The following is a 15681-nucleotide window of genomic DNA, read 5'->3' on the forward strand; positions in this document are numbered from 1 at the left end:
AATTCAGCTGAGAAACAGATAGAATGTACAGGTTGAATTCAAAGGTGACTAAGCTAAAAAGTCTTCCAAGAGACGTGGTAATTTACCTGGTTCGGAAGCAGATGAGAGACACAATTCTTCAAAAAAAAATTACAAATAGAGATTGGTAATCCAAGGTAATGAAATCAACATTTCTAAAGATATAACAACAAAAATTCTTAGAAAAAGAAGTGATTACAAATTCCTGACAGAACAATTAAAATAAAATCTTGTGTAGCTGTGAAAATATTGAAAGATTATCTTTGACCTGAAAACAAAAAAGACATAAACTAGATTCAATTGAAAAAGCAGATTTAGGCGGGGGGGGGGGGGGGAATATAAGAGAGAGATCGAACAGAGTAGAACAAAGAGTCCAAAAAGTTATAAAGATGAAAGTGAAGATTTAGAAGAAATCTTCTTTAAGAAGTGGGAGAATTTATTACAGAAAGAGAGGCCTGGAAGAAAGAAGGAAAAGATGAGACAAAAAAATGAGGAAAAGAGGAAGAAAGAGAAAAAGGAGAAGATATGAATGAGGAAGAAGATGGATCAATTAGGGAAGAAGAACCAGAAGAAGAAATATCAGGGTAAGAGAAAGTAGAAAAGTGGTAGGTCTAGAAAAGTGAAAAGGGGGAAGTATAGAGGAGAGACAGGAAGTAAGGAAGGAATTTGGAAAGGTAACTAATAGAAGGTATTAGAAAGGAAGGGGGAAAGATAAGAAGAAAGGAAATCAGATTGGATAAAAGATTGGAAAGAGAAAGGAGAAATGACTGATGCTTATTAGTTGTGATAACTAGAATAGTATGTTATATAATGTCATAAAATGATCTAGTAAAAGATTAGACTAAGTATAACTTTAGCACACTTTATGAGAAATTGAGACAAAGAAGAATCATAATGTATGACATGTATTGTAGAATTTTTTATTGTTGATGAATGTATTGTATGTTGATTTTTTTAATCATTGATTTATTTAGAGTATTTATCCCACGCTGTTCAGCCAAAAGGCTCTCAGAGCGGTGTACAAATTGTTAATAAGACATTTCCCTGTCCTCAGGCTTACAATCTAAAATGACAAGACACAAAAGGAGAAGGGAATGACAGTGGGAAAGGGGAAATTCCAGCAAATCTTCTCTCCCTCTGAAGGCAGTTGGACTGGAGGGAGGGGCTTTCTTCATACTGTGGCTAGGCCCAATGGAGGTGGCTTGCCTTTCTCCCCCTTTGGATGGTGGTGGATAGAGGGAGGGCCTTCTTCTTTTTCAGGCAAGGCCTGATGGAGCTGGCCTACCTTTCTCTCCCTCTGGATGGTGGTGGATAGAAGGAGGGCCTTCTTCTTTTTCAGGCAAGGCCTGATGCAGCTGGCCTGCCCATCTCTCCCTCTGGATGATGGTGGATAGAAGGAGGGGGGTTCTTTTTCAAGCAAGGTCTGATGGAGCTGGCCTGCCTTTCTCTCCCTCGGGATGGTGGTGAATAGAGAGAGGGCCCTTCTTTTTACTGTGGCTAGGCCCAATGGAGCTGGCCTGCCCACCTCTCCCTCTGGATGATGGTGGATAGAAGGGGGGTTTCTTCTTTTTCAGGCAAGGCCTGGTGGAGCTGGCCTGCCTTTCTCTACCTCTGGATGGTGGTGGATAGAAGGAGGGCCTTCTTCTTTTTTAGGCAAGGACTGATGGAGATGGCCTGCCTTTCTCCCCCTTTGGATGGTGGTGGATAGAGGGAGGGCCTTCTTCTTTTTCAGGCAAGGCCTGATGGAGCTGGCCTACCTTTCTCTCCCTCTGGATGGTGGTGGATAGAGGGAGGGCCTTCTTCTTTTTCAGGCAAGGCCTGATGGAGCTGGCCTACCTTTCTCTCCCTCTGGATGGTGGTGGATAGAAGGAGGGCCTTCTTCTTTTTTAGGCAAGGCCTGATGCAGCTGGCCTGCCCATCTCTCCCTCTGGGTGATGGTGGATAGAAGGGGGGCTTCTTCTTTTTCAGGCAAGGCCTGATGGAGCTGGCCTGCCTTTCTCTCCCTCTGGATGATGGTGGATAGAAGGGGGGGGGGGGCTTCTTTTTCAAGCAAGGCCTGATGGAGCTGGCCTGCCTTTCTCTACCTCTGGATGGTGGTGGATAGAGAGAGGGCCCTTCTTACTGTGGCTAGGCCCAATGGAGCTGGCCTGCCCACCTCTCCCTCTGGATGATGGTGGATAGAGGGAGGGCCTTCTTTTTCAAGCAAGGCCTGATGGAGCTGGCCTGCCTTTCTCTACCTCTGGATGGTGGTGGATAGAGGGAGGGCCTTCTTTTTCAAGCAAGGCCTGATGGAGCTAGCCTGCCCATCTCTCCTTCTGGATGGATGCAATAAAATATTTTTTTAACAAAATTAAAAAATCCCACGGTTTGCAAAAGTACAGATATATATGGAAAAATAAATCCTGGTGAATGAGACTGAGAAATGTAAAAATAAAAACTAAACATACTCAGTGACATCACAAACTGAACATATGTTGAGAAAAAAATAGAATTCTGGAGAGAGGTTGAACAAAGAATGGTGAAGGTCATGACTGACTGGCTAGAATCTTGGCATCCTGAACAGAAAAACTCCACACTGCAACATTGTATTGCAGACAACACTGGTTACATAATACTATGTATCTCACAGATGCAGTGTTCCCTAAGGGAACAATATATCTTCATATTCCATTCAGCTAAGGACCAAGAAATGTGCTGTTGGCTATATTTCAGAGGAAGGAAGTGGCAAAATCACCTCTGAGTATTCATTGCCTTTATAAAAAAAAAACCTTATGAAATTCATGGAGTTTCCAAAAGCTGACAGGTGACTTGAGGGCACACTCACACCATTCTTTATTCAACCTCTCTCCAAAGATGAGGAAAGATAGGAGGGATAATATTTCTTGGTCCTATTTTAGAGATATGTTGCAGCACACTTAATCTCTTTTCTCATGGCTCTCTCTTTCACATTTAATTTGAAATGTTTCAAGATTTTAATTAAGGCATAGTTTTTATGGAAAAGTGACATTTTTCTATATATACTGTGTGACATTTCCAGCCTGTCTGCTGCTGAGAAGAAATGCCTCCCTTTCCATGGTTTAAGGTCCCAGTTACAACCTCCTGGCATTTTTCTTCATGAAGTATTCTCATAATTAGGGCTGCTGCACATGACTAGTCTCTTTAGAATGGCTGCTCACTATAGCAAACTGATCACCATAAGCAGAATATTAGCTTTTGCAGACCTCACTTCAAACCTCCCTACATGTGATCTGAATGGGACACATCAGTGATAGTCCTGTGTTGTGGGCAGGTGATCCCATGTGAGAAAGTTGTAGGAAGCCATCCTGGGTAAGATTTCTCCAGGGATAGCTTCTCCAGAGACAGTCTTAGAACCAGAAAGCTCCTCTTGCTTGTCTGGGGGATTAAAATAGTCATAGTTGTGGTTATTTTAACAATAACAACAATAATAGCTCTAACTGTCCTCTGCATTCACTATATTTAGAGCTTGGGCCTTGCAAAGGTTAAAACAAAACATTAAAAAAAATTGCAAAATATTTATTTTTAAAAATTGTCCAGAAATGCCATGGGGGCATTTACACCACATGGGAGTAGAATGGACTAATTTAAGGCCCGTTCCACACGGGCGTAATAGTACGGACTGGGTCTGTACTAGGGTTAGAAAGGGGCGTCCCTTCTGGACGCCCCTAACCCTAGTACGGATTGAGTCTGTACAAAATGGCGGCGCCCGTTCCACATAGGGGCCACCATGACTATGTCACCACCGTGCCACCTCCAAACGAGGCGGCGCAGTGGTGATGTTGTCGCGCCGCACAAGGGCGCCTAGAGCACTCTTTCTGCAGTGCGAGAAGGAGCTCCAAAACGGAGCTCCTTCTGTGGTTTGCGTCGCTGCCACAGCCTTTAGACGGCTGCGCCAGGGACACAAGGGAGAAAGGGGCCAAGTGGCCCCTTTCTCCTCCTCCCCGCCACCATTGGGTGTCCTTGGGGCATGAAGCCCCAAGGACACCCATTTCCAGGCCACAGGGAAGCGGCCTGGAAAGTGGCGGATTGGGGCCTTGGAAGCTGCTGTTCTGGCAGCTGAGGCCCCGATCCGGCAGGGAAAGGGCCGGTTACAGGCCGCCCCAACGGGGCGGTCTGTAACGCGCCTTAGCCATTTTTGAAACATAAAATGATGCCCACTCACTTTCTGTTGTAAAAAAAAGAAAGGGATAAAAGGACCAAAATACATGGTGAAAATGCCCCCTGTTTATACCCTGCATGGGGGGAGGGGGGGTATAAGAATATGAATTATTTTTGTGATGGTGGGGGATCCCTCCAAGGTCTTTGGGGGGAGTTAATGCACCTCCCTAGAACTCCACAGTTGCCTGTCCCATCCTACTGTTTGGACAAATGGAGCACTGACCATTTTGCCAGTAGCAGCTGGTGATTCTCTTGACAGGAAGGCAATGAATCCTCTCCAGGTTTTACCTATAACAATGAATGAGCTGTTTAAGATCATCAACCCTACCTGGAAAACGTATTCCATAATTTAGAGAGCTGCCGCTTGTGAGTGTCCAATACATCCAGAGGACATCAGGTTGGAGGACATCAGCTGCTTTACACTCATTTGAGCCTCTGTTTACAAAACACAGGACAATTTCTTGTATAGTGCAGATTTATTAACCAGCAGAAAATGACAAGAAAAACAAAAGCGCTGTAGTTGTTATATGCATGCATTATAATTCTAAACATAAATTTCATTACACTGAGCCTCTCACAAAAGGATTTTACACATATTCCAGTACAAAGCTATTTTGAGAGCTATTTAAAAACAAAAAGAAATAATCCCACTTAGTATTTTGCTGTTTTCAAAGGACTGCATAAAGTAATTAATTACTTCCCTTTCTGTTCATGTCAGATTTTATACTCAAATGCTACTACATTCATACACACACCTATTATTTATGTTTAGCAAGAATTTCAAATGTATGAATTATATTTAAAGATTATGATTGGTTGGATTCCTAATCATTATTTGATTTCACTGAAAAAATGCCCCAGAGAAAGAACAATTTTATAACTCTCAGGGGGAGGAGGGGTAATTTTTCTTCTCGTCATTCTGGGAGAAAGTTCTCATTATTTGCAATTAGTAAGGGGTGTGGGGGAAAAAAAGCAAAACTATGAATACCTCTGAACAAAATTATGCACCAGTCCAAGGATGGGAAGACCCCGTTGGGGTCTCAGCTGCCCCCCCCCCCGCAGCATTTCCAGGAAAAAACACAGACACACACTTTTTTCAAAAGGGAAAAAAAACGTAAATATTGGTAGAAGGCTTTAAAATGCTGGCCATTTTTCTATACCACTTAACTAAGTGATATAGTAACTTAGGCCCAGTACAGACTGGCGCTTTGCATTGGCCTGGGGCTGAAAGTAGGGCTCAGGAGAGTGGAGCGTCTGCATGCTCCCAAGCCCTACTGCGAGCTGTGGGTGCCATCTTGGCATCCTGCCTTTTACACCAGGTATGTATCAATGACGTCAGTGCAGCGCAGTGCCCAAACAGTACGGTGCCAAGCAGATGTCATCATTGCTCATGAGGCAGCAATGGCACCCCATGCGCAACCTAAAAAAAACCTGCCAGGAGCCAATTCTTTTTAGGCCTCACAGAGGCCACAGCATTTGTCTGCTGCAACCTCTTTCCGGGGCAGAAAGGGACGGCATCTCATTGCCCCTTTCTGCCTGTCTGTATCCCCTCTTAGTTGCTTAATTAAGTAACCTCCCCTGGCCTGACCCATTCCCAAAACTGACCTATTCACACCCATGTTTCACTAATCACCAGCGGAATGGACTTCCTTCTCCCTATGAAGTTGATCTCCAGTAAAGTAGGTTACAGGGAGTCACAATCATGACAGTAGTGTCTCAGTCATCACTAAGTAGTGATCAAGCATGGGTGAGTAAATCTATGGGTGAGTAAATCTAGGTAACTGTTCCCTATAATTCCCTATTCCCCAAATTGCTTTACTAAGCATTAGAACTTGTGGAAAAGGAGATCTATTCTGCCAGCAATTGCAGCATGGGTGAATTGTGTTTCCATAAGGCATTTGGGGTGGGGGGAATGGAACTAATAAGTTTACTGCACAGGGCTCCAGGCACGGAAGGAGAACGGAATGAAAGGGGCTGGGAAGGGAACAGAACGAGCGGGGGATGCATTTTACCACACAGGAATGCCGCTGTGGCAGCAGAAGTCCCCATACCATTCTGTTCTGTTCCCAGTCCATCCCAGAGGAGGCAATTTTTGAGAACTGTTCTGAACAGTTCTCAAAAAATCACCTCCTCTGGGACGGATGGGAAATGAAACAGGGATTTCTGGCGATGGCAGCGGTGTTCCTGTGTGCAGTAAAATGCATCGCTCACTCATTCCATTCCCTTCCTGGCTACTTTTGTATTGTGCTAGCCAACCCTGTGCAATAAACTTATAAGTAACATCACCTGGCTCAACCTGCCCTAATTTAGGTAAGTAAGTATACTTAGATTATTTATACAAATTTAGTATAAAGTCCACAGACTAAGTATATTGAGTATAGTGGCTACTTAGTATAGTGGCTACTGTTTTTAGGTAGGGTTCCTGAAATAGCAATAAATTCCCCCATCATCCAATGTGTGACTGAGAATGAGGCATGTCTTTTGGTCATCCAAAATATCAGTCAGGATGGTATGTAGTAGCCTTCAAGAGCTTTGGACAGCTGAAAATTGAGTGGTGTGTCCTTCCATGCATACAGCTCTGTATTCAACCATTTCATTGCTGTCCTTCACCACTTCCTTGACACCTGATACAGTCATCTCATTCTACCTAATAATAGGGCTAGCCCTGAGTAAAGGAAAAGTTATTTCTGTAACACTTGACAATATCAATTTTCTTTAAATGAAGCACCCTGAACCTGTCAAAAAAAAATGTTGCTGTGTGATTTCAAGACAACTCTAATTTACAGTGACTGTATCATGTTTTCTTGGCAAGATTTCTTAAGCTGATAGCATGTGACTTGCCAAAGGTTATAACCCAATGAGTTCTCTTGGCTGAGTGGGGTTTCAAATCAAGGTCTCTTAGAGTCCTAGTCCAACACCACACTGGATAAATGTACAGAGATCAAATGAATAATATGTCCTAGCCTAAAATAAGCTCCTGTTTTAAAAAGAACTTTAATGGATCATTTTAAAAGATAGAATTGTACTAATAGTTACAGTGGATCTTTCCCATTCATGGGGTTCAGTTCTGCTTCCCCTGCCAGCTGGGAGAGGCACAAACAGTGACGTGAAGTCGAAGGCTTTCACTGCTGGCATCCATAGTTTTTTGTGGGTTTTTCGGGCTATGAGACTGTGTTCTAGAAGAGTTTATTCCTGATGTTTCACCAGCAGCTGTGGCTGGCATCTTCAGAGAATTCTCTGAGGATGGCAAAACTCTTTTAGAACATGGCCTCATAACCCAAAAAACCCACAAAAAACTACAGTGATGTTTCCTATTATTAACTGGGTGGAGAAACATGTATGCACTGTCATTGAATAATATGAGATGTAAAGATCTACAGATGGTTGAACTCTCAGATCTCTAGCCCACTGATGCAGTGGACCTACTGTATTCTTTATGATTACCCTTTAAAGCTGGAATTTTATGTAACACTTTCAACAATATTAATGTAGATGGAAAACCAACCTCTTGGAACTCTGCAGATGTTGTTCTGATCCCAAAAGAAGGGAAAGATTTGAGAAATATGGGTAACTATAGGCCTATTGCTTTGCTTAATCAGGATTATAAACTGTATACTTCAATTTTGGCTAATAGACTGAAAAAAGTTTTGGTGGAAGTTATCCACTCTGATCAGTGTGGTTTTCTCCCTGAAAGACAAATTAGGCATAATGTAAGGACGATCTTAAATATTATTGAATATTATACATTACACAATGAAAAAAAGGCTGCCCTTGTCTTCCTGGACGCCGAAAAGGCTTTTGACACGGTTAAGTGGGAGTTTATGTTTGAAGTGTTAGAGAAAATGAATATCGGAAGTTTCTTTCTGTCAAACATAAAAGAAATATATTCTCAGCAAAAAATCCAATTAATTGTGAATTATGAAAAAACAGAGAGTATACCGATAAACAAAGGAACAAGGCAGGGGTGCCCTTTGTCTCCACTTTTGTTTATTACTATTTTGGAGGTCCTAAACAATTCAATTAGAGCTAATAAGAAAATTAGGGGGCTAAAAATTAAGGGGCACGAACATAAACTTAGAGCCTACGCAGATGACATTTGCATTATTTTGGAAGACCCACTAAACTCTATAGTTTGGGCGTTGGAAGAGTTAAATGAATTCGGAAACTTGTCAGGTATTAAGATAAATAAGGAAAAGACCCTAATGTTAATTAAGAATTTGAAAGAAAAGGAAATAAAGGAACTATCTTTAAGATCCGGTTTAAAAGCAGAAAAGAAAATAAAATATCTGGGTATCTGGCTTACGGACAGAAACATAAATCTTTTTGAGAATAACTATAAGCCTGTTTGGAGTAAGATCTCTAAGGACTTGGTTAAATGGAAATCTTACGACCTATCAATTTTGGGAAGAATCGCCACCATCAAAATGGCGGTATTGCCAAAACTTATGTATTTGTTTTTAAATCTGCCGATTATCACGAATGAAAATGTATTCAAAGAATGGGAAAGATCTATATTGAATTTTGTATGGAGAGGGAAAAGAGCAAGAATACAAAAGAAATTTCTTATAAGACCTAAATCTCTAGGCGGATGTGCCCTTCCGGATCTGAAGTTATATTTTAGGGCATGTTGCATGATTTGGATCCAAGATTGGATCAATTTGGAAAAAAGACAGCTACTTAATCTTGAAGCAGATAACCTGAGATTCGGATGGCATGCATACATTTGGTATGATAAAAATAAAGTTAATAAAGATTTCCATAACCACTCTATCAGGAAGCCCCTTTTCCAAACGTGGGAAAAAACCAAAGGGAAATTCTATCGGGGAATCCCTAAATGGGTATCGGTACAGGAGGCTTTCCTGGGAAGATGGGAGGGAAACCCTAATTGGATTAGATATAAGGATGTACTAAAAAAAGAGCATGTTAATAATCTAAAGTTGATATCTAGAGAAGACCTGAACGCCATGGGAAAGCCTATTGGGTGGTTTGGATACTATCAATTGAATCAGAGATTCAAAGAAGATCTGCAAAAAGAAGGTTTCGAAAAAGATCAAAATGAGCTAGATAAAGTATTAGGATCAAAAGATAAAGGTAAAATCGCGAGGCTGTATAAATTGTTTTTGAGCAGGGAGTTAGAACAGGAGGTGATAACTACATATATGCTGTCATGGGCTATGGAAATTGGCCATGAAATTCCTTTTGATTATTGGGAAATCGCCTGGAAATGATCTTGTAAGTTTTCCACATCACAAGAATTAAGAGAAAACTGTGTGAAAGTGATGAATAAGTGGTATTATACACCTGCTAGAATTGCTAAAATATACAAAATAAAAGATAACCTCTGCTGGAAATGCCATAAAGAAAAAGGGACATATATACATGTATGGTGGACCTGTCCGAAAGTGAAAGATTTTTGGATGAAAATTCATAAGAACATCAAACAGATATTAAACATTGACTTTCCTTTTAGCCCTGAACTATACCTACTAAATATGACTCCGCTGCTAGGTACAGAGAATGAAAAAAAATATTGGAGAATATTTATGAATTTTACCACCTGTGCCAGAATTTTATTAGCAAAAAATTGGAAATTAACCTATTTACCTGACATAAATGAATGGTTACTAAAACTATTGGAAATTAAGGATATGGAAAGTGGGGAATCATCTGATAGAGAGAACTCCACGGAGTACTCAACAAAACAGAAAGAATGGATGCTAATTCAGAGGTTCATAGAAAAAAAATGGAATATGGAACTATGATGTTAGAATAAAGAAAATGAGGATATCTGGGGGGGATATTATTGGAAATATTTTTATTATTTGTAAGGTTTATTTGTTAAGAAAAGATTCTATTTAAACGTAAAAATAGATGATACGCATTAGATAAAGGGAATTCTTTTGCTTTAAGAAAGAAGGATGAAAGATGTTCGCTCTGGTTAATCTCATAATTGCTCAAAGGTTACGATTAACGTATAACGATGTGTGGTTAGCGATGAATTAACATGATGGAAATGTGATTCAACGATGTAATACTCTGAAATTACTTAATAAAGAATATTGAAAAAAAAATGATTACCCTTTAAAGAAGGGAGAAATTTGAGGAGTGGAGTGAAGTTTCATAGAAAAGACCTTGAGCTGCTCCTGCTTTATTTGAATGAGTGAATTTAGACAGTCACAACCCTCCACAAATAGGTAGGTACTTGGATTGATTCTCCATGCTTTAGCATGCTACTGTATCACATATACAAGAGAGCAAAGTAATCCTTGGAACTAGGGGTGGGGTAACATTGAAGGACTCTCTGGAAACAAAAGAGGTATTTCCTCCTGATGCTGAATATCTGAAAGTGGGCAAGCTTCCACAGATTGTCACTACACTAAATGTGAGCAAACACTCAGGGAAGGAAGAAACCTCTGCCACTCCTCCTATATTTGAAATACCTCTTTGTCCTTGTTGAAATTATGGCCAATGCATAAAGTCTCTTGCTTAACAATGTCAACAAATTCTGCCCCTTGTAACATCACCAGGGGTTACCCCCTGTGTCATCATGACTCGATTCCCCTAGGGTTGGCCCTGTAATCTTGGGGTCTGGCAAACCTATCTGTAAAGGAATGTCTGTAGTGATACCACCTGTTCACATAAAAGGGTTCATGTGATCCAGTTCACATGATATCCAATTTCCCATGCATCCTGATTAAATGAAGTCTCCTTGCATGAGCATATGTTAAACCATGGACAGAGGGTCCTTTACAGATATTATGTATGAACATCAGAAGGATGGCCTAGTCCAGAGAAGTAATTTGGAGGTGAGGCCAAGAGAAGGCTCCATTCCCACTGGCCTAGATTAAGTAACATATAACTAGAACTACCATGTCTTCAGAAGAAATACTGATATGTTGGTATCAGCACCACAGGAGACAAGTTCATGCAGAGTTGTTGACAAGGAAAGCTGGAAATAAAGTAATGTAAAAGGTGACATTTCCCTCATCAGTTCATCTCCATGCCAGAAAAAGCTGCAATTCATTAATTTCTGCATGTGAGGGAACTACTAAGGCACAAGAAGGAACACACCTAACAAAATAAATGACTGCAGTGACTACAGAGGTACTGTACAATGCTATATGTTATTAAACATTAGTTTCAGATGATTCTAATGGCAGGTTTGACTCACCAGATAAGGCACCACATATGTGCCTTTTATTCAGTGTTATCAAATTATAGCTCATATTTGGAAGACCTATAGTGATGTGTAACCTTAACAAAGATGAAAGCACAAATTGGCCAGGTTGGTATTGTAGTAATATAAGGCGAGACCCCTGGAATCCTTTTTTATTTCTATTAAAATATATAATAGATCCCCTGTAAAGAATGCTTTCAATATGCAATTTAAGTAGGCTAAAACAATAGCTCCTCAGAAATAAGTAGTATTTAAGCTTTCACAATATTCATCATTGTTATCAAAGCCTTTAATCTTAACAGTATAAAAGAATCCTTGGTCAGGTGTACTTAAAAAGACCAAAGGAAGTCTAAAGTGGTCTTGAAGCAGACTTTAAAAAGAGAGTTCTATTGAAAGTCCAACATTACAGTAAAAGTCACCCAGCATGCTCTCAGGTACCTGGTGAGCTTCATATGCTGGTAAAAGAATCTAATATTCTCCCAATATCCTAGTATTTTTGTACTCTTCTTTATCTTAATAATACAACTGATTTTAAAAGTCTTCTGGTGCTGGCTGCACCTTTATACTTGACAGTCCTTAAATTCTGTCCCTAACTAATATCAAATCTGACCTCCTGTGCTACAAAAGAAATAATGTTTGGAGTATATGTCCCTTGGCTGGCAATGTTTGTTCAAATTAACAGACAAAAAAGCCCCATCTTTGATGGTGCCATTGTGTCTACATTTAATGCCAGAACTTTCCTCCATATTCTTATTTGCAGTTCAGAAAGTGCAACCACAAAGTCTTTACTCAACATTCAATAAAAATTTGCTGCACTACTTTAAACCATGTCACCATTTGTTGGCCTCCTGATGCAGCATTTCTTTCAGGTGTCAAATGTAGTGTTCTTGCTTCCGAATTTCTTTGAAAACTTCATAGGATAAATCCATCCACCTCAAGATATGCTTTTGGAGGTTAGGTGTTGAAACATTTGTGAGATCTCTCTCATAGTATTTTGCTTCAAGTCATTTTTTTAAAATTTTATAATTTAATTTCATATTTTAAACATATACAATCCATAACATTTTCCTCATATATATATTCTGCAACCAGACTTGTTTATCTCGGATTGGCCTTTTTAGTCATCAACACGCTTGTAGAAAGCGTGGGATGAGTCCTTCCTTAATCTTCATTCGCGAAGTAAAGCCAGATGGATGGATGGATATATATATATATATATATATATATATATATATATTCTAATGCATTTATATCTAAATATATTTGATATACCACCTCAGTGCTCCCCTTCCCTGGAGCCATTACCATCCTTGTATTCTATCCAAAATTTCATTTCATCTCAAGGAGGTAATTTTCCATCTTCTTTCCTTAATGCTTTTTCAATAAATTTTCTCCATGACTCATCAAAATCATTTCTTTTCCATAGTACTTTCCTTACTTTCAATTTGCATGTTAATTTGTCATTAATTCCTAATTTCCATACTTCTTTATACCAGTCCTCCAATTCTACTTTTATTTTTGTTTTCCAAAGTCTTGCTATGATTAATCTCACTGCTGTAAGTAAATTTGTTATCAATTCCTTTTCCTTTTTTCCCCATTCTTCAACATTATATAATGATAACAATTTGGTTTTCTCTCTATTTTTATATTCATAATATTTTCTATTTCTAAAATCACTTCTTCCCCAAATTTTTGTACATATTTACATTGCCACCACATATGCATATATGACCCTATTTCTTGACAACCTCTCCAACAGTTTTTTGAGTTGTTCATATCAATATTATGTAATCTTACTGGTGTCAAGTACCATTTCCAAATCAATTTATAGTAATTTTCTTTCATCTGCATTGATAGATTTTTCAAATGTCTTTGTTCCCAAATTTTATTCCATTCCTTATCACTTATTTTACATCCTAATTCATCTTCCCATATTCCTTTCAAAGTATTTTCTTTTATTTCCTTTCCTTTCCTCCATCAATATTTTATAAATGTTGCTGATTATTCCTTTCATATTCTCATTTTCCTCCATTTTTCTTCCTTTCTGAATTTTTTGTTCAAATTGTGTATGTTTTTTTTCTTTTCTGCATTTCTTTTCTTCCAATTTTTAAACCATTGTCCTATGGGAAACCATTCAGGGTCAGGGGCTTTCCCAGCAGATAATGATCACCAATTAGCAGACATTAATCCTCGTTTGCATTAGCCTCCCAGCCTGAGGCCTGCCATCAACACAGAATAATACACATGCAAATCACTCCTGCATTCCCAGGCTCACACAGTATATATACACCCACTTTTTCCAGGCAAGCATTCTCTGAAGATGCCAGCCACAGATGCTGGTGAAACATCAGAAAGAAACTCTTTTAGAACATGGCCACATAGCCCGAAAAACCCACAAAAAACTATGGATGCCGGCCATGAAAGCCTTCGACTTTATACCAAAATTGTTTATTTAATCTATTTCTTTTCCCTCCATTACAATATATGTTAAGTCATTATTGCTTAATTTGTTTTCTGACACTTTTAATGATATCATGCTAAATAAAAAAATTAATTTTGGTAATATTTTCATCTTAATGCTATTCTTCTGAACCATGATAGTTGGATTTTCTTGTATTCTATCAATTTTTTCTCTACTTCCTTTCTTAATACTGCTAAATTTTTCCCTTTCATATCTTTTAAATCTTTCATTATATTTATTCCTGAGTATTTTATACTACTTTTTAATCTTATCTCTAAATCTCTTTGTTTAGCAAATTCCAATTCCTCTTTTTTGTATAATTAAATAACATCATTTCTGATTTATTCCAGTTAATTTGAAGTCCTGTTATTTCTCCAAATATTTTTACATTTTCTTTTATTCTTCCCATTTTATCCATTAAATCTTTACTAGTTAATAATGTATGATCTGCAAATAACCTAATTTTCTGTTTTTCCCCAGTCCTATTCCTTCTATACTATTATCTTTCCTTATAACATTTGCTAACATCTCTATAACCATTGCAAATAATATCGGTGATAATGGGCATCCTTGTCTTGTATCTCTCATTACTTTTATTTCATTTGTTATCCCATCATTTATTATTACACTTATTGAATTTTTAGAATATAATTGATCTATTAATCCCCTTATTTTTCCCCATTCCAAACCTTTTAATAACTATTTTTAATGGCCTGTATTACAGAGACCTGGTTGGATGAGCCTAGAGAAGTTAACCTCTCTCAGTTTTGTCCATCAGGATTCTCTGTGCAACAGCAGGCAAGGCCTGGAGGGGTGGGCAGAGAGTGGAGTTGCAGTGGTCTATCGGGATTCCCTCTTCCTGACCCTTTCATAGTAATAATAATAATTTTTGATCCAAAAATAGTCCCTTAAAATAGACCAGCTGAAATCAATGACTAATTTAAAGTCCATTGATATCAAGAAGTCCATGGTAAACATGACCAAGACAGCAAACCTAAGAGAAAGAAAACAAAAGGAAAAATTGGAAAAGAGAAAATTGCTAACAGGGAAAGATTCCCCTTCCCTGATATTTGGCCATTTATCTCTATTTCACCTTTAGTACAAGTTACTCACTGGAGTTTGGGGCCATGTAAATAATAACAGTAATGATGATGATCAGCAACAGCCTGGCCTAAATTCCCTGATATGCCAGGTTTCCCCCATATCCTACATCTTCAGGCCTTTGAACAAATGCAGATAGAAGACTTATAAGGTCACATAATCTATGGTTCCTTCAATTTTATTCTGGGGGAGCACTGGGTTGTATCCTAACTCTGGATCCAGACCACTGGTTTTATCCTCAGTGTTGTATTTTATGATTCCTGGTTTGGTTATTTTCTGAATCTGCTCTATTTTTTTAATAGTCCATATTTTGTTTAAACTATGTTATGTTTTATTGTTTATGAAACATTTCTTCTCCCATTCAAAAGGATTGGGGGTAGAAGCTGGCACCATATGCACCATCCTGACATACAGTTTGTGTTTAAAGCAGTTGTTTTTTAAGAAGGACATCAACACAAATACATTTACACACATCAGTACACTAGCAATTTATATTATCCTTCCAACCACCAGAAATTGTCTGAACTAAAAAAAGAAAGAAAATATTCTAAAGCACGGGGGGGGGGGGGGGTATTGTATAATTCACTAATTAAAGTTCACTAATTACATTGGTGTTCACTGGGTGTCCAGAAACCAGGACAATGTATCTGTTTAGTTACACCTTAAACAGTTATTTTAACATTGACTTGCACAAGAAAGACAGAAGAAGAAATAAGGTACATTGCTCTGGCAATGAGTACTTGTGCAA

The sequence above is a fragment of the Sceloporus occidentalis genome, unplaced genomic scaffold, assembly GCF_023333645.1.
Source record: "Sceloporus occidentalis isolate IW3139 unplaced genomic scaffold, rSceOcc1.0.p SCAF_2, whole genome shotgun sequence".
Taxonomy (NCBI): domain Eukaryota; kingdom Metazoa; phylum Chordata; class Lepidosauria; order Squamata; family Phrynosomatidae; genus Sceloporus; species Sceloporus occidentalis.